Source organism: Falco punctatus (genome assembly GCF_963210335.1).
Source record: "Falco punctatus genome assembly, chromosome: 19".
Taxonomy (NCBI): Eukaryota; Metazoa; Chordata; class Aves; order Falconiformes; family Falconidae; genus Falco; species Falco punctatus.
In genome coordinates this window covers 5,324,839-5,347,217 of record NC_137599.1, presented here as the reverse complement: position 1 = coordinate 5,347,217, position 22,379 = coordinate 5,324,839, and the positions used below count along the sequence as shown (strand labels likewise).

At 43.3% G+C, this 22,379-nt stretch overlaps 1 protein-coding gene across 1 annotated transcript in view; it reads right to left on the bottom strand.

Annotated features, from left to right (window-relative positions):
- Window positions 1–21,031, bottom strand: part of TANC2 (tetratricopeptide repeat, ankyrin repeat and coiled-coil containing 2) — a 242,739-nt gene extending 221,708 nt beyond the window's left edge. The window contains exon 1 of the mRNA XM_080369447.1: window positions 19,786–21,031. The gene's annotated coding sequence lies outside the window, so the exon portion shown is untranslated. The remainder of the gene's footprint in view (window positions 1–19,785) is intronic.
- Between the last annotated feature and the right edge of the window lie 1,348 nt (window positions 21,032–22,379).

The following is a 22,379-nucleotide window of genomic DNA, read 5'->3' as shown; positions in this document are numbered from 1 at the left end:
TTTAATATTCACACTGTTGTAGCTAGATTGGATTATCTTAAATCTAAATTGGGTATGGATATCACATTTTCCAAAGCTTACTGCTTGTAAAGCAAAATAATGCAAACAATACTGCAGAAACCACTTCATAACATTCTTACCACAAGTCCAAAAAAAGGCATATTTCCTCAACTACCACAGAAAGCTCTTTTATGTTGTATAAACACATACAAGGAAAGTGAAGGAGGAAGAACTCTGCCGTTGGCTTTTGGAACCTTGCTATTAAAGCAACAGTCATAACCCCAACTGCCCAGCTATGTGGTATGTTCACTTAACATGTTAGCCTTTAAAGATCACAAGACCTGTGAACAAATCCCTCATTAACCCATGAGTGAAGCAACTCACTGGTGCAGTAACCCCTCCCCACAAGGCAGCCAAGTCAAGAAGATGGACACATACATTAAACAATTGAAGAAAACTGGCACAACCTTACCTTCAGCAATGTTTTAAAGGGCACATTGCAAATGAGGATTTAAGGGTATCTGCAGAAGTGTTCGGAGAGATACACATGGTATTTGCCTACATTTCACTTGGAATTTGCACTTTAATTTACTCTTTTCCAAATAATTGGCTTTTTAAAATGCATCTCTTTCCCCTGCTAGATAGTTCCTGTCTACTCAATCACTTTTCTTCCATGCAAATCATTCCACATCTTTGATCATCCTTGCTGCCCTGCAGTAAGTCTTCTCCAGTTCTAAAATACCTTTTTGAAAATGAGATCTAACTTCACTGTCTTCAAGACGTGGCCATTGCACAAATCTCTAAGATGGCTCTACGATGCTTTGTTTTATTCACTGTTTCTTTCCTATTAATCCTAACTTTTCACATTGAGATTTGTTTTGCTTTGGTTTGATTTTAAAGCTGCCAAGAACGGAGCTGATGCTTTCACTAGTCCTCATCCCAAGATTCCCTACTGAGTGGCAACAGTCAGTTTAGAATCATCATTTTCTATAACCTGGATCTGGTTTTACTACACATGCAATACTTTATCTACGTTGCATTTAATTCACTGTTATTAAACAGTAATTAAAGACTTAAGGCCCTTCTGCAAACCTTCAGTCATCCCTTGCTTTTAATGCAGTAGGTCTGTGTCACTGGCGGGACTGATTACCTCCAGCCTACTTCGTGTTCGAGCCCATTAATTACCCTCAGCGCAGGGACTAGTGCCAAATTCTACAGGTGACATCCCTCTGCCGTAACAGCTGACCACTTATTTCTATGCTCGTTTTTATCTGAGCCCATCGCTCTCCAGGACAGGACTGACTCATGCTGTGCCCGCTCAGTTTTCTAAAACTTCTTCGGTGAAAAACTTTGGATGAAACACTTCTGAAAACCCAAGTGGATCGCATCAAATGGATCCTCTCCTCCATGATTTTCTGGCCCCTTCAGCAGAACTACACGCCATTCATAAAGCAGGAATTCCTTCTACAAAACCCACGGCAACTCTCCCTGTATTTATCCAGCTGTCATCTATGCAGCACGAACTGCGACTTCACGTAGCACAAACGTGAAGGTAGTACACGGCCTCCACCTTGCCAGAGGAACAGTTTCGCATTTGCTGAGATAACTTGCCATTTCCCAACAAGAATCTGGTAAATCCAAAAGAATTTCTTTAAGGCTTTCAGCCCTTGAAGATAAAGAGCCAAAACAACTCTTACAACACCCTGTCCACGGGATCCACTGTCCTGACGCAGCTTACAGGACCGTGCCTACACAACGCAACCAACTCCCCATCTTCAATGCAGTACGAGTCAAGTTAAAGCAATGGAAGTGTTATGACTTAACCTAATCATAACTGATATTTCAGCACCTGCTATGATTACAATAATGTAGGTCTTCATTTAAAATTTTAAAAAATACATCAGTAAGTTTAAAACCTGAACTCCATCAGGAGACTTTTAGACATTCACACGGAGCTCCTCTGCTTAACCCCATCAGCGTTATTCCACCCCGCTAAATGTGCCATATTCTGTCCTTTAGACCTAAAACAAGCACGCTACTCCTAGCTTACACAACGTATAGCCTTGGTGGTGCCTGTCATGCCTCATGCTCTACCAAGGTGGAAAAAACACAAAGCAAGCCTTGAGAGACAACATACTGCTCTTAGCACTGCCAGTGCTGCATGGAAATAAGATTCTTGTGTGTCACAGATGGGGGTGTGAGCGATTTTATTTTTTTCAAAAGGAAAACCAACGAAAATGTAACTCTCTCACACCAAGTTCCACTCTAAAACATGATTTAAAGAAATTCTGCATTTAAGTAAGCATGCCATTGAAAGTCCTGCAAAATTAACTCTTAGGAAATTTTCTTGCTTTCGTTTATTTGTAAGATCAAGTCATTTTAGACGAACCAAGCCACCAAGCTGCGACACTATACCTCCACAACAACTGATGCATACCTCAAAAATTCCTTCAGGGTGAAGCCACTAAAATAACAAGGCAAAACACAGGAAAAGTGCTAACTAAGAAATCATTTATCTCCTCTATAAAGTCCAGGCAGTTAAGATTATAATAAATAATGCCTGCAGAAAGAAAAACCTTCCTTCTCCCAGTTAGTTTATTCTGCAGAGCTGATAGTACCATGTTTGCATTTGGTTTTCCGGGTATAGTAAGTCCGTTTCCTCAGCTGTTTTCACAGCCCCTTACAGGAGATATTCACACAGCAACAAAGAACAGAAAAAAAAGAAAATAATAATAAAAAAAATAATCTCAACTGAGTCAACACTGAACCTAAAATTATTCTTTCAGTTTCAGGCTGAGGTCCCTCCTGTTCAAAGGTTACTCCACTCGTGAGTGACTTTCTGTATAATAATTATTTTTAATACACTACTACGCATAGGCACAAATGGTAAGGTTTCATTGTCACCCCTGTGCTCAGCTTTCAAGAAAAACATGGATCATTTCACTCGCATCAGAATAAAGAGGCTTTGTGAAACACTTCATATTTAAAGGCGAAAGATGAAACGGCTGAAACATCAACATTTCCACAGCCTCAAATGTTGCTACAGCACAGGCCAAATGATATTCCTAAATGCCAATTTACAAGCCAGCCCTTACGCAAGTGAGGGCTTAGTTCCCCTGGAAGCTCCCAGCGATTCCAGTTACTGGGGTGGAAGGGGTTGGTTTTGCTTTAAATTCAGTAAAAAAGCTATTTTCTTATCAAAAATAAAAACTACGACCATTCTACCATAGCTATCCTTAGCAAAGGAAAATGCACAATATATATTAAGAAACACACCAGGTAACTAATTTTAATAAGTAGAATTACTCTAAAAACTAAAATCTAAAGTTGTAACTGAACATTCTATCTACCTCTGTGTGTTACTGGCTACCTGAGAAAAAAAGGTAATTAAACGTTCAGAACTGGTCATTGGTATTCCATTTTTAAATGATGGTAAGTACCTACAAAAATAAATTTTCAACTTAATTTACTTTTGGAACAACAATTCTAGCATTTTGAGGTTTTCCTCTGCAAACTGTCATGGGTAACATTGTATTGTTTTGGTGGGGGGGGGGGTTAAAAGACAAAACACAAATAAAATGGGAGGACAATTTAAACAACCTTCCTCAACAATAGCACTTCATTTGCTTCATTATGGTACCTGTTTCTCTTCCTTTTTAATTGCTCTTCCAAAGTCTCTGCTTTAATCCTCCACTACAGGTAGTAAGCAGCTCCCTTTGGAGCCCCTACCAAAACTATTCAACCTATCGAAGAGTCCAAGTAAGTTTTAAATTTTTTCACAGTATATTAAACCCTTCTTTGGGAAGCCCATAGCAAGGACAATGTAATATTTCACAGGACAAGCACAAAATCATGGCTACACCAGAACAAAACTGGTGGGGACGCCAAATGATGTCAATCCCATCTCCTGCGCCGCAGAAGGCAGCACTTTTAACTTAACAGTGACATGGTATAAAGAACAGTATTTCAGATGTAAAACTGTAATGCTTTCTATAACTTCCAGTCCGATCACACCTTCCCTTTCTCACGCTGAAGATCAACAGAGACATGTGAACGAGGTACTTCCCGAGAGCTGCGGTATGTGAAATCGGTTCAGTTTCCGTGAAACTTTATCTGGTTAAAATACACCAGCACAGTACCAGGCTGTCCGCTGAGATGACCCTCCCTCCAAAACCATTCCTGCAGACATTATCCATGTAAGAAAAGCAGTATTTAAAATGGCTTTAAAAGGCTTTAATGGCATGCACTGCGAACTTTTAATTTATTTTTTTTCTTTCGTGTTGAGAGATTCTTTTCTTCAGATTCAACTGCTTGCTTGTTTCAGAAATGTTACAGCCAGAGAAACAGCAAATTCTTCACACACTCTGTTTGTAAAGGTGTGATTAAATGTTGCCACTTTCTCTTTACATATAATGGGAACTGTTATCTGGCATAACTATCTGTATGAGACCATTTCCATCCATCTGCAGCTGCAGTTTGTCATCACATTAGTACATGAATCCTACCCAAATCCTAGAACACACATTTTTAATATTGCATATCATCTTTAAAAGAGTAATACAAGACGTCTGATGTTTCAGACATGCATAAGATAAGCTTGGAAATGGCCCAGCTTCGCACACACCAAGACACACAAGTTTCATTAGCAGCATAGCACAGTACATTAGATTACTTGGAACAGTACAAGGATGGAGACAACAGAACTTTTATAAAGGAGGTGCGTATTACTGCTCTGGCTAAAGACAAAGAAGTTGTTATTTCATACAACAGCCCTGACCATAGCACAAAAAAAACGATAGAAAAAAACAGCCTGTGATTTCTGCTCATGTCAAACTGGCGTAGACTGGGTTCACAAGCTACTGCTACAAGCTGCACCTAGAAGTATACTTCCCTTACAGTTTTGAATAATGTATCAATAGGCAGAGAAGTAATAGATTCACTGTCAGTACTACATCATTTGCAGTAGAGAATTAGATCCATAACTTGAAATCCTTCAAGAAAATGATTGCTCCTACAAAATTACTATTATATGACTCTATTGCATCAACCAATAAATAAGAACTGTCAGCAAGTTCAGAAAAAAATTCTTCACAGGTTATTTCTGCTAAAAACTCCACATGCTTTAAGCACTCATACTTGGCAGTAAAGTTGAACACAGCTTAATTTATGTAAGCAAAATTAAAATAACTACACCACTGAAGTAATTAAAGCAGAGGAAGATAAGGAATGAATTTCAATACTATTAGCAATACCCCTTCCTTCCAATTCTTAATTATATTTGTTTGTATAAAAATATTTGGGTCAGGGTACATTTTATTAGTTTGTTCTAAAACACCTGTAGAAAACTCAGGCAGCAATTAGACAGATGAATGTCTAATACTGAAGAATAATTTACTACATTCCACACTGCTGTCTAAGAAATGCGATTTAGTCCTCTCTAAACGTGCCCTTGGTACGTTTTTCCATGTCTACAGTAAAATATAAATTATGTTTATAAATGCATACACATATATACGCATACAACATTTTAGACAAAGTGAGTAGATCAATTTGCTAGAAAAAGGGAAATAATGTAAAATCCTGTATTAAAGTTTGCAATCGATCTAGTCACCGAGTCCTCAAGATCTTAACACAGACATACATAAAAAATATGGTAAATCCACATCTTGAAAAAAAATACAGTCATGAAGATTTCCAGCTTCTAAATACTAAGCTAATAATTACATATGTGAAAACCCACTAAAAATCCACTGAAAAGATGCTGCTTAGAGCAAAATGTGACCTACAGAGTCTTTACTATCAGGATGTGTAGAAAAAATAATGCCATTTCTCATTCCAGTTCAATCTCAAGTTTGTCTACATCGCAGATAAAAGAAATGCAGTTGTGCTATCAGCCGATACTAATCTGAAATAAATACACAAATATATTCCCTACAACTCTTTGAAATACTCCATCCTAGCAGCATCCTAACACACCTACTCCCCTTACCCACTGCCCTACATACATAATGCTGATATAAATACTTACTGAAATATTAATATTTAATTTTGAATACTGAAACAATTATTTGTAAAATTTTTCATCCACCCTCTTATAAAAGGGTAGCATATATGCATTGAAGCAGAAAAAGCAGCTGCACCCTCGTCCATCTTTGGACAAGCAGTCACGCCAGCTCCACTGCCGGCTCTGTTTAGGGGATGTTGGCTGGCGCTTGCAGTAGCTCAGGTACCAATGTGTCAAATCCTGTTTGACTTTCAAACCACTCAACCAAGTCAGTCTCGACCCTCCGATCAGCTTTTGTTATCTCTAACCTCTTCATTAGGAGACTGGTAGCCTTCTTCATACAAGCTATTCAAAATACATTATTACTAAGTTCATCACTTTCCAGTTACTCTTCCCACCAGCCTATCTGCATGCTTATTTACATGCAATTATCTATTCAAGAAGCACATTTACAAAGTCAGAAACATCTTGCTGCTGTTCCGTTTCTCCATTTCATCTTCACTAATTTAGTTGTCCTCCAATAATTTATTTTCACATCTTCCTTCATCCTCAGAATTCACAAGACAGTTTTGAGAAACAAAGATGGGTATTTACAGACCTACACCTCCATCACTTGCTCACAGCAAGGGAAAAGCAAATAACTCTTTGTTAACATAAAAAAACCACCATGCTCCTATATAGTGGCAACATGCTGGCCACTCGGAACACATGCAGATCCAGGTCCATCATGACATGCACTGTAGCTCGTGAGGCCAAGGGACACTGGAAAAAGATGGAGATTGCCATCCTTAAGAAAGATTACTGAAGATGATGAGGGGGCTGGAGCATCTTCCTTAGAGGAAGGGCTGAGAGAGCTGGGGCTGTTCAGCCTGGAGCAGGCGGAGGGGGGATCTGACGATGCCTACAGATATCTGGAGGGTGGGTGTCAGGAGGACGGGGCCAGGCTCTTCTCAGCGGTGCCCAGCGCCAGGACGAGGGGCCACGGGCACCAGCTGCAGCGCGGGAAGTTCCACCTGAACATGAGGGAGACCTTGTCTGCCCTGAGGGTGAGGGGGCGCTGGGACAGGCTGCCCAGAGCGGCTGCCGGGTCCCCGTCTCTGGGGACACCCAGACCCGCCGGGTGGCTCCGTGCAGCCTGCTGGAGGAGAGCCTGCTCTAGCAGGGGCTGGGCCGGGCGACCCCCGGAGCTCCCCTCCCAGCCCCACCAGTCTGCGATGCTGGGATTCCCTTTCAGCCTACAGAAAGACAGAGCAGAAGTCAGAGCTCCCAGAAAACAGATCCCATTGGAATGGGGATGCCAACAGACATCTTCTGGGGGAGACCATAGCTGTCGCAGGTAAAGGACAATCAGCACAGATGTCCTCAGCCCAGAGTTATTCTGCAACACTATACTGGGAATACTAAATGTACCGCTGGAGGCCTCCCAGTCCCCTACACCAGCAAAGGCTGGGGCTCCTCTGGAAAAGGGACTTCCCATGCACTTACTATTTATCTCAAGACCAGGTAAAAACACTTTGTCATGGCTGGTTTTGCCTGTTTTTTTCATGATTTAAGCATTTACAGCAAGCTTTCCACATCAATGGAATAGAGAAGTGGGAAGGAGTGTTTGCGTGTGTGATCCCTTAAAACCTCCCCATCACTGAGAAGTATAAAAATCACCTAAGCATGGAAAGGTGGGGGCTTCATTTCACACAAAAGGTTTCATTTCAGAAGATTTCACCACATGTGCACAGAAGAGAAATCAATGGTGTTTGTGAACCAGATCCTACCCAAGCCTTTGCTGAAAACCAGCACACAGCTCATGCTACACTCAAGGGATGAGCGATCAATTTCTGGCCCTGCTACTCAAACCCAACAATGCTGCAGAGATAAAACAACAGCAGGATGAGAAGGGGGAGGGAGGAGGAAGAGGAAGAGCACAAATAAAGGAAGGAAAACCAACCTGATGTTCCTATAATGAGTAATATGCAAAAGCTCGCCATCTGATATCTATACCAGAGGTAAACACCACCCCAGTAGAAAAACAAACAAAACACATTTGAAAAAATACCAGGTTCCCTCCCTAGCTTTCTTGCAGTATTTCCAGAGAATTTCACATTTTTGCTTACAGTATGTCTAAATGTTACTTAGAAAAATCCTGCTAGCAAGCTACAGACAGATAAAACCTGTTTCCTAAAGGAAAACGCTGAATTCAGAGGTATACAAATAACACAACATGAAACCTGGGGACTACTTTTCTTTTTTCTAAAAAACCAACCAACTGTAAATATCAAATCCTTCAATAAATTTAGGCACATCAAACATGTAAAGAGTCAGTATTTTAAGTGGTTTCTTATTTGGAAGAAGATCATAAAAATCAAATTTTACAAAGTATTTAAAAAAAAAATCAGATCAACTCCCGTTAACAACAAGCATTTCAGATGCAACAGCTCCCGACAGCACGAATAAACACGAAGGGATGCAAACTCAGTCTTGTACAAGAGAGCACCAATACACGGCGCTTTTGACTTGGCTCTTTGTATTTACATTTTAATGATGTGTTACAGAGCATCTTAAAAAAAAAATCCTCCTACATAACAATTACGTATTTCCTTCGAATTATGTGAAATAATTCCAGATCGAGACTGAATTTTCCTTCCTACACAGGCACTCCAGAAAACTTGAAAATGAAGTTATTTGCCTTAACATATACAAACACATACTACATCAAACTAAAAGCTATTTCTCCCCAAACGCAATGAAGATATGTCCAAGATTATTTTACACAGAACATTATATATGTTACTATGGGCTTATTTTTAAAAGCCTTCCAAGCTTGGTCTAGCCACATCTGTTATTTTGTACACTGAAGTGCTGGAGTCAGACTCTGTGCCCTTGCACAGAGCCAGCAAAGGCTCCAGGATTTATTCTCCCCATTTTTGTTTATGAAATATAGGATATACTTTTGGATTACTTTAATCAATGCTTAATACTGGTAAGTTATAGCTTTACCACGTATAAGCTTTTGTGTACATCAAAGCACCCATATAAACTGTTGTAAACCAGTTACATTAGGAAGAAGAAACGGACACAAGTGAACGAATTTCAGCTCAGTTTTCTACTTTACACTGGTGTCACAACATAACGAAGAACTTCAGAAAACCAAAACCATTTGAAAGTTTAGGCCAGGTTTGGGAAATCCCACAAACAAAACCAGCCTTGACAGTCAGGAAGCAAATACTTTGTTGCAGCCATAGTTTCAAGGAGATTTGGTTGGTTTTTTTCTTAGTACTCAGCCGTCACTACATACAACCTCCATGAAACCAAAATGTTTCCTCCGAGAGATGCCTGGGAGAAAAAAAGTGAGAATCTTTATTAAAAAAACCAGCACTTTATGTATGGTACCTACAAAGTTCTAAAATAGGGCAAAATATATTACTCAATCCAAACAAATTGCAAAAATTCTTTCTACTGATAATAAATGGTGACAACGCACACCTACTGTCAAAAGTAAATGTATAGTTCTTCACAGCACCCTGACCTGCTCTAACAGCCATTATTTCTGCTCCTACACCGCAGCCAGACGGCGGCTCAACATGGAGACTGTTCTCCACCAAACCGACCCCCATGCACTGCTCAATCTTATTTTTAATCACATCCTGCAGTTCACACCAGAACCAGCCACGCGGCATCATTTCTTACACATAACATTAATATTTATATATTTATTCAAATTTTCTTGCAAAACTTATCTAGAAATCAGTCAGCCAACAACTTGTCACGCTTTATGCTTGCTTCCTGCCCCCCCCCCCCCCCCCCCCCCCCCCCGCCCAACTATCCACAAAGAGCCTGAAATCAGAATATGGAATAGCGGGATGGCTGCCAGCAGACTTCCTGCACTCGGGGCTTGCAGCATATGGATAAGCTCTTAATACAATACAGAAAGACGACTTCTTGAATGTAAGCAGTCAGGACTAGCTTCACACAGAAGTTCAGCATGAGTGTCTAGACTACAAGCAAACTGTCACCAGATATAAATCTGGGGATTTACAGTGCAGACGCTTGACAAGTATAGATTTAAGCTGCCCAAATTCCAAACCTGCAGATTTCAGTAAGAACTCGCATGCATCAGATGCAAGAACACAGGTGGCGGCGTGCGCCATTTGAGAAGGATAAATCCCCCACAAATGCCAGAGTCAGCTTGAGTACATCCATAGCTAAATGGGTAATAATTAATACAAGATTTACTCTGCATATAGTATTACTTTTTAACTGAAGAAAACCAACCCAAACCGTGCTCGTGTAAAACAGTACTGTAAAGACAGACTCATCCCTTGGAAGATTTTTACAGTTGCTCAGTTTCCTGATAACGATGAATAGCTAAATGTCATGTGTTCTAATCTTCCTTTAAAGATGGTTTTACCCAAACTTGGAGAGATTTTTCATTCACCTCCTTTTATGAAGAACGCCAATTTGCATCTATGATTTTCAGTGTTTATGCTAGTGAAAAACTTCAACTACACAAAAAAGCGCAGCACGTGCAAAGCAGTAAACTCAGGGCACTACTATGGGCTGCTCTTCTGACTGCAAAACTGTTTGCCTGCAAGGACAAACACAATGCAAGAGTTTAAAGTTGATCACAATAGCTTGCTTTAATGCAAAATTTTAATTGTAACCAAGACTCATAAGAGAATACACAGTATACAGTTACATCAGGTACATAAAAATCATATAATGGATTTGGTTTACCTGAATGCTGAAATTTCTCACAAAAAATATCTCATTGAGGCAACTATTTCAAACACAGCACCTTCGTATCTGTCTGACTTAAACTGTATTTCTGAATAGGAATATCTTGGTAAATAGATTAAACGACAACATTCAGGTGCTTACTAAATAATATTCATTAAGCCACTTAAAAAACTTATGCACGTATCCACCAACTTCGATGCTGATCTCTGTTCCCAAAGATCAAAACTACATGGAAAACTCACTCAGTGCAAGGACTGTGAAAGCATTCAGTAGACTTAGACAAAGTCTTTATTGACTAGATTTGTTAGGTAGTCTTATGGACATTTACAAGAGACAGAAGCAGCAAAAAAAAAAAAAAATCCACAAAGAAATAATAGTTCGATGCAAAGCTTATCTGTTTTACGAGGACCTCTGCAGTGCCAGGGGCATGGGAGGGGGTGGGAAGATACTGGCAAAGTCCCCTAGCTGAGAGACAATGTATGCTGACATCAAAGCAGCTAAATCATCTACCCAAATAACTTGGGAGAGAACAAGGAAAGCCTTCTTTGAAAACCTATCTGGGTCTCCATGAATTTTGTCCACACTGATACATAGTATTTTCAGGACCTGATCAAGTCCAAAATAAGAGCCCAGCTCTGCAAAAAAAGTCACAAACTCACATTTCACTCCATTTCCCTTGCTCTGCGTGCATGCAAATGACATTGCATTTTTTTAATTTTCATTTAGGATGTTTTACAGAGCTTTGCTCTGTTCCTGCTTGCCTGACCATTCATTTTATTCAGAATAAACACTGAGAAATTAACCTGTTCATATCTGAAGCTTCCAACTTTTCAAGATCCTTTTGAATCCAATCCTGTCCTCCTATCACTGCAAACCCTTGAAATCTGATGTCATCCACAGGTTTTACTAGTACACCCTCAGTTCCATCATCCAGGTTACTAAGCAACTCGCTAACCAGTTCTGCACCACTTCACAGCAGTTCTGATTATGCTACATCTAATTTTTCAGACAAAAATATCATAGGCCACCATATCAAAAGTGTTACTAAAATCAATACAGGGAATTTTTCACGTAATTACAAAGTTTTTCTCATCATCTTACAGCAGGTAGCAGCAATCTGTTCATGACTAGTTAGAGCCAAAGGATAAAGAACCGAGATCTTTCAGTTCCCATTCAGCAAAGTCGAAATCAAATTAATAGACCACTCTTATTCACTCGTATTAACCAAGTTAAGGCTTACATAATACCAAAAAAAGCCAACTTTTTTAGTGCCTAGAAGATGGTCTAGCAGGCATCACAGCCCATATTCCCCTGACCTACTCCCCTCGCACTTTCTTTCACATGCCAGCAACTAAAACCTCAGCATAGACCCCCGTGACTGAAAATACTTCTCAAGTTCACAAAAATAAATAGTTGCATCTCCTTCTCTTTGGAAACGTACACTAATTTAGAACTACACCATTTGGCCTGTGATCACAACTTGTAACTGGCAAGAACTCCCACTGTTATTACTTTTTGGGATAACTACTACCCACATAGTGCCAGATGGTATATTCCACCTCTGCTGAGGAGGTGTAGGAGCACTGCCTGCTGTCAGCATTGCATTTCTTTATTTTTTTTTTTTAAATCAAGACATGGATAATATTACCAGTCTGAAGAGAAAGCAGGCGGGCATATGTAGCTCCATTACAGATTAAGCCTTCAAAGAGCAATATTCCTTTCTTTAATTGTGCCTGTTACACTAAATCCTCGCTCCTGAAGACAAAAAAAACAAGGGATGCCTTGACACACGCCCAAGTATTAACCAAAGGTTGGTGCCAATGGAAAGCTGCTCACGAATTTTTCAAGTAAACCGTAACGTTCTGTGAAGCTGAGTATCTCATACTAACAACAGCGTGAAACAGCAGAAAATTGAGTTGGGGTCCTCTAATCAAATCTTACACTGAAAATTAAATAGGAAATAATTATTTGAATAAGAGGGGAAAATCTTCATTAAGATAGCAAGTGGGAGATTTCTCCCTTCATAAAATATATATTATTAAACTAAGATCATTCAGAAATGCAAAAGTTGCTAGAAGAGATAATAAGCATTAGATCCCCCAGTTAAGCAACTACAGAAAGTAACAGCTTACGCAACATATAGCTATACGCACAGAATAACTGCCTGAACCCATATCATTTTGCAAATATCCTTAAAAATAAAGTCACATGAGGAACAATGTGGCCTGCAAGCTCAGGGCAAGCCAGCAAAATCCACAAGCGCAAACACTTATTGGGATCATTTAAATCACTATATCCACTTACATTTGCACCCCTCCACAGGCTCGGTGTAGCCACTCTCATACAAGTTGGACACACGCACTTCCTTCTGGCTCTCTTCTCCAAGCATCGCATATTCCCCAAAATCTATCCTCGTGATATTTTACTTTGGTTTTCCCCGTCTCAGAACCCTTCCATATTCTATTCCTCAAAACCTCTGAAGGATAGGAAGTTGTTTATCTGTTTGCCCACTAATCCCCACTTTGCTGAAGACTTTCTTCTGCAGCACTCCCAAGGAACAGCCTGCCTAAGCCTATCCCAATTATCTTCTCAGTGGCTGACCCCTTATGTTCATGGATGGCCACTAAGGGCTGACAAGAGAGCCAAAGCGGGCAACGGAAAACCTGCACGCTATTAAGGGAGCCTACAGCAAGAGGAGTGGAGACAGGGGGCTCAGACCTGAAGGGCCATAACTATTTGGACCAATTTCTTTCAGGTTACAAGCACCACGCTGCCATCCCCTTACTGACTCCCTAAATCCTGGTGACCTACAGGACACACAGGCTTTCCGATCGACATCTCTCAGCACTAAAAACACGTACCTCATTTCTGTGGACATTTATCTTCTAGTTACTAGGCCTCTTCAAGTCATTATCTGGAACATTAGGAGCACCCTACCTCAAAAAGCGTTTCTCAACGCCAAATAATCCCAAAGGACAGAATGGGAGATAACACAAAGGGGAAAATATCTGTTATTAAAGAGGTAAATAAAAGGACTGACAACAGGAAACGTGCACACTTCATTGTTCACTGCACTCTGGTTGCATATTGTTCCTTTCCTTTCCAATAATATCTCTTCATTAAAAATACCAACTTTACAGGATCACAGCCCAAGAGAAGATGGCAGAAGCTCATTTTTATTGATAGAAAAAGGCATCATCAGAATCTGCTGTGCCAGGCTGGTGGGCCAAAACAGGACTGTTAATTCCACCTGTTCAGCACCACCAGCAAACAATGTCAGGGCAGGAACACCTGGGGGAAGGCAGAGAAATGGGATTTTTACTTTATACCCAGGCACCTGGTTCAGCACAGCTGGGAGACTGGCAGCTTTCAGCCGGCGGGTGAAGACAGCAGGAACCAGGAATCAACAGCTGGGTGGTGGCACAGGCAGGTAAAACTTCTTCAAAGGGCAATAAAAGATAAGCTTTTTGTGTGTGTGTGTGTTTCCCTAAAACAATAAAGCCAATAAACCAGTTTCCATTTAACAACTGCAGAAAGAACCTAAATCCTCCAACATTTATACCTCTCAAACCACAACCAGGAAGCCACACAATTCACATTTGTTCCTCTTTACAGCCTTCTCCCAGGTTCCCTTGTACTTTCCTCTTGACTTCATTCGAAAGAACAGCATTACACAAACTCCAGACAGAAGCAGCCCACTGAAAATGCCAGGAGCCCATAAATACGGCTTACCAATATTTAAGCCAACCATTAAAACACTGACCACAGGATCCAGCTCAATCTGCTTAATACTCTGCAATTAAAGGATGGAAAATTCACCTGCAAGCAACTTCAGATTACCATCAAGGTGACAGGCAGCGAACAGAAGAGACCATAACCATTTCCAGGTGAAGGATATTAAGACACTTTCAAGAGTATCAGTTAATGCTTTTCAGCAACTGGAATCAATGCACAACTGCTTTCTGGAACCACAAACACTATAAATATTCATACTCCCATTCTGAAGAGGTATTTTACATTGCCTTTAATTTTGATACTTTTCATATGCACTAATGGCTTCTCTTTTTCATATGTGTTCATCAAGTTTCTCATTCAAACTAAGCAGGAAACCCACATTTTTAAGACAGCCAGCTGAAAAGAACACATCAAAAAAGGAGGGAACAATTCACACACATATACAATCCTCGCTCATTAGGGAATCTAAAAAAAAAAAAATATAAATTGCAGCAGTGATGTCTCCTACAGACTGCTTTATAAGAGCATTTTACTTAAATAATCCAAATACAGAAAAAGAGCAGCAATCTGCCAAAATATTATTCTACCTGCCCTGGAAATTGTATAGGCATGAAGGAAAAAATAAACACCCAAAATAACTGAAAGTTAAGTAAATAGGAAGATCGCCTATCACAAAATGCAAATTAACGATCTCTCTTCTCACCCTCACTAATTAATAACAAATTCCCAGTGTGACTTCTATTGCAAATAAGAATTCACCTATCCAAAATACTTCCTTCATTAATGAGATCATTACAAATCTCAAATTTGAGATCACTACAATTCAACCATAATTGGCAATTAAAGCTGATGTAAGTAAAAATTAGACAATAGAATATACACCATTAAAGTGAGGAACTCTGAGAAGAGACACACATTTACCCTATTCACTGTTACTTGGGGATTTTACCTCAACTGCTCCCTCAAGCCATTCCATACTTAAATCTTAAAAATATCCCCTACAGATCAGGGTTAAAGATGCAGTTCAACTACTCAGCTGAATTTCATTAGTGATGTATTTATACAAGCTCCAGGTTTTAAGTACTACACAACAGAAATCTGCAAAGCATCATTGCTCTCTGAAAACAAAGTCATCTATCTTAATGGCAAAAAAAAAACCCAGAAGAAATTGAAAACTGGATGTAAAGACAAATAACTTATCGTGGTGACCAAATCTCTGCTGTCTTACTTGCAACCTACTCCAAAAGAAATGATCACAAACTTACAGATTAAACTTGAGGGTAGAGAAGCAAGAAAGCTTGTCTCCACCCTTCCAAGCTTTGGAAAGGCTGGGATAATGGGAGATACACATTTGCTGTTTGCATACACTTACAGCTCAGCTCAAGACAAACACCGCTTTCAGCCTTCTCTGCTTTGCTCAGCGTAAGAAGGTCAGAAACGCTAATCAGATGACTTTTCAATAACTCATGTGAAATGGGACAACATGAATGGAACTGCGTGTGGTGCAAGAAACGATAATCCACACACATCAGGATCTCCGCTTTGGACAGGTACCACTTTATTCTTTCTCAGTAAGTACAAGCGAACAACTAACAAGCAACAAGTTGCTCCAAGACCTTAAAATTATGAGCATGAAAGGTCTCTACCAAGTAATCACTCCTCAGCAAAACAGCAAAATTAACAGCAACTCCAGCCTTTGTACCACAGAGCTATCAGTCTGCTCTGGAAGATAACTCCTTCAGTCACCAATATGGTCTTTTCATAAAGGACAAATAAATAACAAATACTGGTAATAGCTGAAATGTCAACATGCATGATTCATCACTCTCTTCATTAGTTATGCCAGTTCAAAAGAGAACACCACTCTAACAGATTACTTCCCTACCCATTAGCTCATACAACATCATTCCTCATCAGCGCGAGGGCCCCAGCTCGGGAAGGCAGCGGCATGTGGAGACTTGCCTGCATAGGAATAGTAACATGAACTCACCAGGATTCTTCATGTTCCTGAAGCATCTGCGTGTGCCTTTGCCAAATTGGCTCTTAAGGATTACTACCTAAGGTTACTTCCTCGGTAAAACTAAATAATTATCATTTTGAAGCAACAGGATTGGTGGGAGGGAAAGGGGGGGGGGCGGGGGGGGAAGCCACTCAATTTCTAAATTTAAAAAAAAGCAGTATTTTTAGCAAATAAGCCTTCCGCTCCGCAAGAAAAATTAATAAAATGACTGAGGAAGCAAAACTTACGACCAAGGTTTGCTTTACACGGAATACACACAAAGCCAACTATTACAAGTATTTTATAAACACCATGAATAAGTAATGACTCCTTTGAAATCAAACAATCCCATAACGTGGCACAAAACCAGACCTGATTCAATTAGGCATACTATACTTTTTATGCTATATCATTACTAATTAAGTTATAATTAGTTAATACTTCTAAAGAGTATCTTTCAAGATGGAGTTTCTCACACCACAGTATAAATGCATTTATTTGACACATTTTTTGAAAGAAAGGTAATAAACATTGCCCAGGAAGAAAACCAGACTATTCAGGGAACTCTACACATTATTCAAAGCTTTCTCTTCCTGAAGATCTGGAATGAAGCCCCATTACCACAGCACCCAAAACATTGGGCATTTTTATTCAAAATCCAGTAAATAACTTCTGCTCTCCCATCAGAACGCTACAGCCAATTCCATGCTAGGAGAACAAGCTAAATTCCTCTCCACTTTGTCCATCATCCTCATCATGAAACTGGATCCTCTCATCACAGGCTGCTTAATAAAACCTCTGGGGCAGCTTCACAAGGGAGTGTTTCAAGACCGGGCTCTAAACTCCCAGTTTCTCCCTTCTGAATGTAAGTACACAAAACAAGCCACTACCTTCTCTAATTAATGTAGAGCTTGTATTTAATTACTTTTCAAATGAACATAAAACAAACAACTGCATTTGAGCCCCATAAAATAATGAGACTGGAATAATTCTATGTAACATAACCAGAATTTGTTTTTTAAAGCTCATAAAATCCAGTTGGCAAATAAACCAGAGATGAATGATCTAGATCACTCCACCACCACAAATATTGGCGCATTCAGTGAGCTTTAAACACTAATTTATCTCCAGTGAATCCAACAGGCACATGCTCTACCTTGAAGTTAAAAAGAACACATTATCCCAAGATGAAGACTTCAAATTGTAAGTCAGAAACAACCAGCAGGTTCAGTTCTGCTCCCAAGGACCTTACCAGCAGTGTCACCAGGCCCCATACGACCCATCCTCTACGGATGCTGCAAGATGTTCCTAGAGGTTGGCATGTATTTATTATGCTGAAGCAAAGCACAAGACAACCTGAAATTACTGATCAGGCTGACCAAAAGGATTAGAATCGATGAGGTAAGTAAGGCTGTAAGACTGCGAGTGTTCTTTGTGTCGTACTAAGCACGAACAAAACACGCGACCGCCGAAAGGCACGCACGGTGCCTCGAAAGGTACCATTTTAGGGCCTCACGCAAGTACTCCAGGCTTCTTTTTTAAAAAGTTCAACCACTCAAAGAGCTCACACCTGCCATGAAGGACAGATCCAGCCACTCTATTTCATCCTCCCCATCACCCTCATGTTCAACAGGTCAAGTTCAGTTTATTGATCCAGCTAGAAGTGAACTCTGCAAAAATAGTTTTCATTCACCCAGCAGCTGCTCAAGCATTTAACTGGGTACGAGAGAGGGCTGCAACGCCACACCACCGCAGGCGGGAGAGCAAGGACAAGAGGTCACTGATTTCGCACCAATTCTTAAAATCAGCTTAATCTCATCACGAAACTACCCTTACAGCCATTTGCTCGTCTAGATGTCAGAGGAAATCATCTCGCCACACCATTCTTCTCTAAAGAAAATTCACACTCAAAAGTTTAAAGAAAAAGAAACAATGTATATACATGCAGCTTTATACATCAAAAAAACCATGAAACCAGGAATATTTTTTTTTTTTGGAAAAATTCTTAAAGCAAAAGATCTTTTAGTATTTTACAACATGGAATTACAGGTGTTATTAGCTTCTCAGTTGATCACAACTTGAACCACCTCTACAAAAGGTAAACTCTAGATAAAACATAAGGAGGAACATTTTTTTTTTTTTAAATGAGAAAAGCCATGCACGAAGTTGAGAGGGTTGCATGTTACTTCTTCCTTTTTTAATGTACCAAGGGGTTGTTTTGGAGTTTTCTAGCTGCCTTCTTATTGCTTTCCTTTAGCTACTTAATAAAGAAGTAAGATATACTATTATCAATTTTGACAAGCATCCTGAAATTGAAGAAAATGTAAGGTTCTATACTTAAATGTGTCGCAGGCAAACTAACAAAAGCCTTGCAGATTGGTATTTCCAGAAGAACACTTCTTATATAAATCAAAACCTGCAGAACTCAATGTACAGACTGCATGATACTGTATGTGATGTACATTTGGGCCTTATACAGTTTGGATTTATGGGCATTAATATCAATAAATGAGAATTTACAAGCAGAAAGTTAAGCATGCTTATCTGTAATGGTGCATTAAAAAAATTAATCTTTTAAATATTCACTGCACGTAACAGGTATGCTCATGGATTTCTCAACATCAACATGTACATCATTTGTATTCTAAAGTTTTCATTGAAAGTAAATCTAGTGTATGTCACCTGAAATGTTAAAAGGTAACTGCTGGGTATCTCAGAAGACATATTTTTGTTCAGAGTATGTGTTTCAATTAAAAAAAAACCACAAGCTCACATAGGATCATGGGAAAACCCAAGGAAAAGACAGAAAGATGAGAACAAGACGGCAATTGCTACAACGCAATCAATATCAATAAGGAGTTTATTTTATAAAATTATATCAGTCATCCAGGCATACTGAATATTTAACCAGTAATTCACATGGTAATTACAAGTCTAAATCTGCATGCAAGTATGCTTCAATATCCTCTAACCACAGCCTAGATCCAAACAGGATACGACTCGACCACTCCTCTACTCTCAAATGAAATTGGTCTTAAGCTTGGAGTACACACAGGGTTTTGCATTTATGATGCACTTAGCAAGAGTTACTACAAAAAAGCAGCACAACTCTAAATAGTTCATTTTTTTTAGAGGACCCAGAGTCCTCGAAGGGTTTAAAACAGTCTTTGCCTAAGCACTACTGCTTTGTTGTTCCCCCCCGCCCCAGTTTTTTCGCAGAGCCAAAAAAATGGGATTTTGATTATGGCAAGTTGCGATATATTGTGCTTCCATAACTCTACTGCACATCCATCGTATGTTTTCTAGATAAACATACCTCTACACACAGTATCCATGATCTAAGGTGTCTCTCACCACTCCAGTAAGAAAGTCTCATGTGACTGTAGCTAGCAAAATCTCTTCATCACGTTCTCACCAAAAGACAATTTCACTAGCTTCTTTTCTTTTTAATTCACGCATTAGGAATGGATGTTTTCAGTTGCAGGTCTGGTATTTAAGTTTTGAGGATTAACTAAAAAAAGTAGACAACACCCAACCTTTAGCATTTTGAAGAAATCATTCCAAGCTCCAACCTGAGAAATGCTGCAAGCAGGGTTTCATGGCCATGTTGTTCTTCTCTATGACACGTTCACTGTATTTCTTCTTGTTCTTCTCCCAATTCAATGTTAATTTGCCTTCCTTCCATACACTGTAGCTACGCTACACTGCCCAGGAGGACTAATTAACCTTCACAAATTAATTTCTCCAGATATTTCGCTGTCCTGATGCTATTTTCACCTGTATAAAAGCCTAAAATCCAGACCGATGCACCATTCCCTGGAAGAGCTTACTGGCTAACGCATGCTCCTCAACTTCCCAACACGAACGGGGATGGGAATCCGCCTCTCCCTTGCAAAGCACACCGCGGAGGGAAGCTGGCTGCCTCATCAGCTCTCATTTCTTTTTTACATCTTAGCCCCCAACAGCCAGCCCACGCCTGTAACAGACAGATACGGTGTGTCATTAGGCTCCACGCTCCCTGCTCGCCCCAAGGGAGGGGGCAGAGGGAGGGCGTTCAACCCCCGGCTGCCCGCCTCAGGTGGGGGCTACCTGCAGCGCAGCGCGCTAGCCACGGGGCCGCCCCGCCGGGCAACGCCGCCCGCACAGGGACGGAGCCCGGCCCCGCGCCCAGCACTTACCTCCGCCCGCCGCTCGCCCCGCTCTTAACGTTCGGCGATTTCTAATCGAAAAGACGGGATTTTTGAAACTACCTGCACCCCGCCCCCGCGGCCGCCCCGGCTCCCCACGGCGGGCACGGCCGCCGCCCCCGCCCCGCCCGCCCCGGGCCGCCCCCCGCCCCGCTGTCACGGCCGCGGGGCCGTACCTGCCCCCCGCCCCGCTGCGGCGCTCGCCCCCCCCGCCATGTGCGGCACGGCGCGGAGGGAGGGGGCGGCTCGCCGCGGTGTCCCCCCTCAGCCACCGCTACCCGCCGACATGTCGCCGGGCGTCGCCCCCTCACGCCCCCCCCACCCTCCCCGCCATGTACCGCGGTGGGGGGCGGCGGGGACACGGCCCCCCTGGCTGGCCCTTACCTGGCGCGGCGGGGCTCCCCGGCGGCCCGCGCCCCCCTCACAGAAGCACCGGCCGCGGCTGACGAGCGCGGGGCGCCTCCCTCTCACCGCACCGCCGCCGCCACCGGGCTGAGCGCGCGCCCGAGGGGGAGGGGACGGGGGGGACGGGGACGGCGGCCCGTTTCGCCCCTCCTCGGCGGCTCCGGCTCCCGCTCTGCCCCAGCGCCGGGCGCCGCCGCGGCCCGCCTGGCTGCCCCGCCCGCCGCGGCCTGCCCCGCGGTCCCCCGCGCCTCTCACCGCCGCTCGCGCACGCCGCGCGCCGCCGCCTGCCGCCCGCGCGGCGCGGAGGGGGGCGGGGAGGGCGGCGGGAGGGGCGGGAGCGGCGCGCGCGCCCCCCGGGCCGGGGTAGGGGAGGGGAAGCGGCGGGCGAGAGCGCGCGCCCCCGGGCTCGCTCGCTCCCTCCCCCCTCCGCGCCCGGAGGTGAGGCGCCCGGCAGAGGCGGGGCTGCTTGGTTATTCATGAGGGGGCGTGGCTATGCAAACCGAGGGCCCCTCTCCGCCCCAGCGCAACCTGCGCCGCGGGAAGGTCTCCTCGGGAAGGGCGGGGCGGCTCGCTCCCCACCCCGCAGGTAGGGCGGTGGGACGCGCCTGCACCGCCCCCAGGCCGCCGCCTGCCTTCGCGGCCCGGCCGGGAGCGAGCGGGAGGGCGCGGGCAGGCGCCGGCGTGGCCAGAGCAGCGCCCGCGCCCGGCGAGCTGCGGGAGAAACTTTAGCGGGAGGCGGGCGGGGCCGCGGCGGGCGCCTCCTGTGAGGGGGAGCGCGGTGGTGGCGGCTGCCGCTTCTCCGAGGGGAGGCGGCGGCAGTGGGCGCGGGCCTGCCCCGTGAGGGGAGACGATGGCGGCGGGCGCGGTGCCGCTCGCTGAGGGGAGGCGGTGGGCGCGGGCCTACCCCGTGAGGGGAGGCGGCGGCGGAGAGCGTCGAGCTGCTCTGAGGGCAGGCGGGCGGACTCGCTGAGGGCAGGCGGCGGCGGGGAGCGCGGACCTGCCCCGTGAGGGGAGGCGATGGCGGCGGGCGCGGAGCCGCTCGCTGAGGGGAGCTGGTCGGCGCGGACCTGCCCCGTGAGGGGAGGCGGCGGCGGGGAGCGCGGAGCTGCTCGCTGAGGGGAGGCGGTGGCGGCGGGCATGGCGCTGCTCGCTGAGGGGAGGCGATGGCGGCGGGCGCGGCGCCGCTCGCTGAGGGGAGGCGGCGGCGGTGGCGCGGGCCCCGCCGTGAGGGAGCCGTTCCGCGCTGCAGGCAGAGCCCGCCGGGCCGAGGGGGGGGCGCCGGGGCCGGGCCGTGCCGCGCCAGGGGCGGTGGGGGCCG